Source organism: Onychomys torridus, chromosome 12 (genome assembly GCF_903995425.1).
Source record: "Onychomys torridus chromosome 12, mOncTor1.1, whole genome shotgun sequence".
Taxonomy (NCBI): domain Eukaryota; kingdom Metazoa; phylum Chordata; class Mammalia; order Rodentia; family Cricetidae; genus Onychomys; species Onychomys torridus.
In genome coordinates, this window is record NC_050454.1 from 25388415 (window position 1) to 25394875 (window position 6461).

The 6461-nt window shown below is 41.9% G+C and overlaps 1 protein-coding gene across 1 annotated transcript in view; it reads right to left on the reverse strand.

Moving 5' to 3' along the window:
- The window catches only part of Tmprss7 (transmembrane serine protease 7), a 47670-nt gene extending 42556 nt beyond the window's left edge, over positions 1-5114 (reverse strand). The window contains exon 1 of the mRNA XM_036203802.1: positions 5099-5114. The gene's annotated coding sequence lies outside the window, so the exon portion shown is untranslated. The remainder of the gene's footprint in view (positions 1-5098) is intronic.
- Between the last annotated feature and the right edge of the window lie 1347 nt (positions 5115-6461).

The following is a 6461-nucleotide window of genomic DNA, read 5'->3' on the forward strand; positions in this document are numbered from 1 at the left end:
CCTTAGGGGTTATTGGACTATTTAAATGATTTATCTGGTCTTGATTTAACTTAGGTTTGTGGTACCTATCCAGAAAATTATCCATTTCTTTTAGATTTTCCAGTTTTGTGGAGTAGAGGTTTTTGAAGTATGACCTGATGATTCTCTGGATTTCCTCATTGTCTGTTGTTATGTCCCCTTTTCATTTCTGATTTTGTTAATTTGGATGCTCTCCCTCTGTCTTTTGGTTAGTTTGGATAAGGGCTTGTCTATCTTGTTGATCTCAAAGAACCAACTCTTTGTTTCATTAATCCTTTGTATTGTTCTCTTTATTTCTATTTTATTAATTTCAGCTTTCTAATTGATAATTTCCTGGCGTCTGTTCCTCCTGGGAGACTTTGCTTCTTCCTGTTCAAGGGCTTTCAGGTATGCTGTCAAGTCACTAGCGTGGGATTTCTCCAGCTTCTTTATGTGGGCATTCAGTGCTATGAATTTCCCTCTTAGCACTGCTTTCATAGTAGTATCCCATAAGTTTGGGTATGTGGTGTATTCATTTTCATTGATCTCTAGGAAGTCTTTAATTTCTTTCTTTATTTCTTCCTTAACCCATTGGTGATTCAGTTGAGCATTATTCAGTTTCTACGAAATTGTAGGATTTCTGTAGGTTTTTTTGTTGTTGAAATCTAACTTTAAACCATGGTGGTCTGATAGAACATAGTGGGTTATTCCAATTGTTTTGTATCTGTTGAGATTTGCCAAATATGTGGTTGATTTTAGAGAAGGTTCCATGGGGTGCTAAGAAGAAGGTATATTCATTTTTGTTTGGGTGGAATGTCCTGTAGATATCGATTAAGTCCGTTTGTGCCATAACATCAGTTAATTCCATTATGTCTTTGTTAAGTTTCAATTTGGCCGATCTGTCCAGAGGTGAAAGTGGGGTGTTGAAGTCTCCCACTATTAATGTGTGGGGTTTTATATGTGATTTAAGCTTTAGTAATGTTTCTTTTACATATGTGGGTGCCCTTGTGTTTGGGGCATAAATGTTCAGAATTGAGACTTCATCTTGGTGGATCTTTCCTGCGATGAGTATGTAATGTCCTTCATCATCTCTTTTGATTGATTTTAGTTTGAAGTCTATTTTGCTGGATATTAGGACGGCTACACCAGCTTGCTTCTTAAGACCATTTGATTGGAAAGTCTTTTCCCAGCCTTTTATTCTTAGGAGGTGTCTGTCTTTGAATTTGAGGTGTGTTTCTTGTATGCAGCAGAAAGATGGGTCCTGTTTTCATATCCATTCTGTTAGTCTGTGTCTTTTTAATAGTGAATTAAGTCCATTGATATTAAGGGATATTAATGACCAGTGATTGTTCGTTCCTGTTGTTATTTTAATTTTTGGTGGTAGTGTGTGTGTACTTCTCTTCTTTGGGGTTTACTGCTGTGGTGTTATCTATTGCCTGTGTTTTCATGGGTGTATCTGCCTTCCTTAGGTTGGAATTTTCCTTCTAGTGCTTTCTGTAGGGCTGGGTTTATGGATAAGTATTGTTTAAATCTGGTTTTGTCTTGGAAGGTCTTGTTCACTCCATCTATGATGATTGAAAGTTTTGCTGGGTATATTAGTCTAGGCTGGCATCCATGGTCTCTTAGTGTCTGCATTATATCTGTCCAGGTCCTTCTGGCTTTCAAAGTCTCCACTGAGAAATCAGATGTTATTCTGATGGGTTTGCCTTTATAAGTCACTTGGCCTTTTTCCTTTGCTGCCCTTAATATTCTTTCTTTATTCTGTACATTTAGTTGTTTAATTATTATGTGGTGAGGGGACTTTTTTTGGGGGGGGGTCTAGTCTGTTTGGTGTTCTATAGGCTTCTTGTATCTTCATAGGCATTTCGTTCTTTAAGTTGGGAAAGTTTTCTTCTATGATCTTGTTAAATATATTTTCTGTGCCTTTGAGTTGGTATTCTTCTCCTTCCTCTATCCCTATTATTCATACGTTTGGTCTTTTCATGGTGTCCCAAATTTCTTGAACATTTTGGGTCATGACTTTGTTGGTTTTAGTGTTTTCTTTGACTGATGAATCTATTTCTTCTACTGTATCTTCAACACCAGAGATCCTCTCTTCCATCTCTTGCATTCTGTTGGTTATACTTGCCTCTGAAGTTCCTGTTTGTTTACTCAGATTTTCTATTTCCAACATTCCTTCTGCTAGTGTCTTCTTCATTTTTTCTATTTCCCTCTTCAGGTCTTGGACTGTCTCCCTTGCTTTTCCCTGATTTTCATTCAAGGATTTATTGTTTTCTTCTGCTTTAATTGTCCTTTCCTCTAGTTTTTTATAGCATTCTTCTCATTTTTTGTTTGTCTGTTCCTCTACTTTATTTTTGATTTCTTCTATATAAGCGTCTAGCCTCTTCATGATGTTACTTATAAGGTTGTTTTCTTCTTCTTCTTCCATTCTGTGATGTTCAGGTCTAGCTGTTGGAGAAGGGCTAGGTTCTGGTGATGCTGTATTGATCTTTATTTTGTTGTATGTACTTCTGCCTTGACGTCTGCCCATCTCCTCTTGTGTTCGTTCTTGGTCTTATCAGTGTACTTGGTCCAGAGAGAGTTGACAGTTTTAGGGAGCCTCTCTCTGGTCCAGATGGAAGCTCTGGGCCAGATGGGAGCGCTGGTCCAGATGAGAGTGCTGGCCGGATAGGAGCTGAGGGGCTGGACTCTGTGTCTCGAGAAGTCGCTGATGTCTCCTTATTTTGTCCAGATGGGAGCTCCTCTTGTCCAGATGGGAGTTCCTCTGGTCTCTGGTCCAGATGGGAGTTCTGGGGGCCGACAGAAGCTGGGGGCTGTCTCTGAGTCTCAGGAAGTGGCTGGGGTCTCGGGCAAATGGGTGTGGCGGCAGGGTGTGGAGACTGCAGTGTCTGCCTGCAGTCTTGGAAAAGGGGAGTCTTCCTGCAGGGACCGCCGATTGGCAGGCAACTGGGGCCAAGTTGGTCAGGTCCTCCCAAGGTGGCCTGTGTCCAGCGGTGGGACCCAGGCGCAGTTGCCTCTCTGACTATAACCCAGGCACTCACCTCTGGTCCAGATCCAAGTTAGCCTCTTACTGTTCCAAAGGTGCTGCCAGAGACATGGAAGTTGGACTTAGAAAGCAGCGTTGGCATCAACTCCTTTGTGTTGCTTCCCTTTGCCCCTTAAGTCTCATGGGAGCATGTCATAACATGGTCCAGACGGATGCTGTTTTCACCCTATGTTCACATCATGACTGAAGGAATTGAACCTGGGGAATACATGACTCTTCCAGGAAACAGTGAACATATGGCTGAAGATGAAAGTAGCATCGAATTCCCCAAGTTTCACTACAAACACACCCTGAGACGTGAACAAGATGGAAGTCAAGACATTGCATTCTCGGCACTCACGGTGTATTGCCATCTCTAAACTTCCACAACATACCACCACACATTTGAGAGATTTAAACAGCCACAGCAGAACCATACTGTCCCTCAGTCCTTGAGGCCAGGAACCTGACGTTAAGGTGTTGGCAGGGCCATGCTTCCTCTGAAACCTTGGGATTCCTTTTCCTTGCTTCTGGTGGTTTTCCAGCACTCATTGATGTTTATCGGATTGCCACTGCACTGTCCCCATGTGCATTTTGCTGCTTCAGGAAGAATCATCCATGGTTAGTCATATCAGTCCTTGAAGACAGGGGAAATAAGAATGTAAGAGTTGGTAGCACTTTCATTCCAGTTTAATTGTCCCACTACAGAGCTCTGTGTCTCTCTTTCAGTTGTTTTGGATGAGAAGTGCTCAATTCAGTCTACTTATGTGGTGGGATGAAGGTGCACTGGGCTTTCTCTTATTGACCTTCTAGCTAAGATCAAGTGACAGGCATTGGGGTGGAGAGATTCACAGCCACTCTGACTCAGAGGCTTAACCAAACTGGAGGCCCAGACTGGTCCATAGGAAGCAACAATCTCACAGAAAGCCATTGCCCTCTTGAGCTACATACGACTCCTGGCTCACAGTGGGAGCTGAACAGGCTTAATACTTGGCAAAGGACCATATTGGCTGCACTAAAGATTATTGATTTGGAAATCACAAAAAGGCCATAATATTAAAAAAGGAATGACAGGAAATGACTATAAGAACATGCAAAACTGATGGAAGATGGGAATAACTATGGCACAAAGAATGAAATGAAACATGAATGCAAATATGCTGGGCACAGAGAAAGGTCGAGAACATGAATAAAAATGTTCCCCCAGGACATTGTAGATGTGTGTTCTATGGCAGATACTAGCCCGGAGAGTAACAACAGTATCAGTGAGGAGTCAAGTCCTGCTCAGCCTTGCAGTTGGCATTGCCAGCAAGTTCATGTCCATCATGCTGCTCCACACTTCCAGCGTCGGTGTGGTTGTCAGGACAACCACTCCACAGACTGTGTGCAGAAGCTGGAATCTGAACAATGCCTCATTTAACTGATTGCTCCTCACCCCAAATTGCACCAGTTTAATGGCCTCAACAGCGTTGATGCAATTTACAAATGGCAAGTAAGAGAAGCATCCCAGTATATGTTCTACTCATTTCCTCCAAAGTCCAGATACTGGGATTGAAATCCAAAATACCAGTGTCAGTGCTGTGTGGAACAGAAATCATACTCATCCTGATCTCTCTTCCTAAAAGTTGAACCATTTCAGAATTAAATTAGACCTTTTTTGCCCGGTGGCGGCGGTGGTGCACACCTTTAGTCCCAGCACTTGGGAGGCAGAGCCAGGAGGATCTCTGTGAGTCTGAGGCCAGCCTGGTCTACAGAGCAAGATCCAGGACAGACACCAAAACTACACAGAGAAACCTTGTCTCGAGAAAAACAAAGACAAAAACAAAAAAATTAAACCTTTTTTGTTTTAAACAGCTTTGGCATATATATATATGCCTTAACTAAGGAGTTATGTAGAACTTGTTACAGTTTTTTGTTTTATCTTTGAAGTCATAGATTCAACTTTGTTCCAGCCAACACAAACAACATCTCTGTGGGGTTTGCAGTATAGCTACTAAATCACCTTTTATTCATCCCCCTAGTGTCTCTTTCTAGTCTTGCCTAAACACTAAAATATCCAGATAAATGTTGACTTACAGAGGGTCTCCTGGCTGTCTCGTGCTTGTTGTTAGTATAAGAATGATAAAATAGAGTTGATGAAGTTCACGGGCCTGCCAACATGAAGAAGCTCCCAATGGCGTCTTGCTGCTTCAACAGGCTTCCGGCTCTTGGAGGTGTTTGCTGGCATCCTTCTGCTTCCTCTTCCAGCGCGAAGGGCATGTGAGTAGATGTCTCTGCTAACTGACTCCTCACTGGGTCAACAAGACTAGAAGGAATTCTGACGTAAGTGATAGTTCTCCACTTTCACAAGTTGAATTTCACTAGAAGTCTCCGGTAGCACCCACCCACAGTCACCCACAGCTGCCAAGTCCCTTCACTCTGAGCTAAGCCTCTTCAGACTCACTCATCTATCTGCCTTAGTGTTTTAGCGAAACTGCGGAGGAGGGAACCTGTCTATGCAGCTGGTGTCAAACCTTGAGAGTCATTCTCCAAAATCGTCTAGTCAGGAGGAGAGATTTTACACCAGGGGGGCTTTGCTGCCTGACTCTTTTTGTGATACATCTATACCAGCAAGGGGACTCCATGTTCCTTATGCTAGCTGAAGACTAGCACAGATTCTGATGCATAGCGGGTGCTTAGAAAATTTTGGTTGCCGTATTAATTATTAATTAATCACTTGATTATTTTATACAAAGTTGTCAAAGATCTAATTTCATGATCCTTGCTTCTTTTGCTATATAGAGGAATGTTGCAGACATTTTCTTCTCAGAATTAAATGCTGTACCCAAGGGGAATGTCTCACTTATCTCACCCCAATCTTCCCCTCTGGAAGAGATCCCAAAAGCAAAGTTTTATGTAATATCTATGTAGCTTTGCAGAAATAATTCTTATCTAAAACCATATGCTAGAATTTTCTAATGTATTACAAGCTACATTAAATATTGGCTATCTATATTCACACAGCAAAGTATTAATTATGTCTCTTGAGCTGGGTCCAGAGAAATGGACACATTTGTGCTTTACTGGGCTACAGCTGGAAGACTTCTTCACATTGAGTTTATACTGGGGAAATACCAAGTGCTATGTGGGTGCAAAGACCGTGTTTTTTACCCATGCACTCCTCAAAGCCCAGCCCAGGGTCTAGGATGCAGAAGACATTATTACATAGTGAAGTTCATAAGGCTTAGGAATCACAGTGTTAACAATTCAAAATTTTTGTTTTTTTCATTGTTGTTTGCTTAAGACAGGGCCTCCTTCTGCGGTCTTAGTGGGCCTAAAACTCTGCAACTAGCCTCTAACTCACAGAGCTCTGTCTACTTCTGCTTCTTAAATGCTGGACTTAAAGGTATGTCCCACCATATCTACCTCTCCAGTTCAGATTTATTCTCCTTTTCAGAAA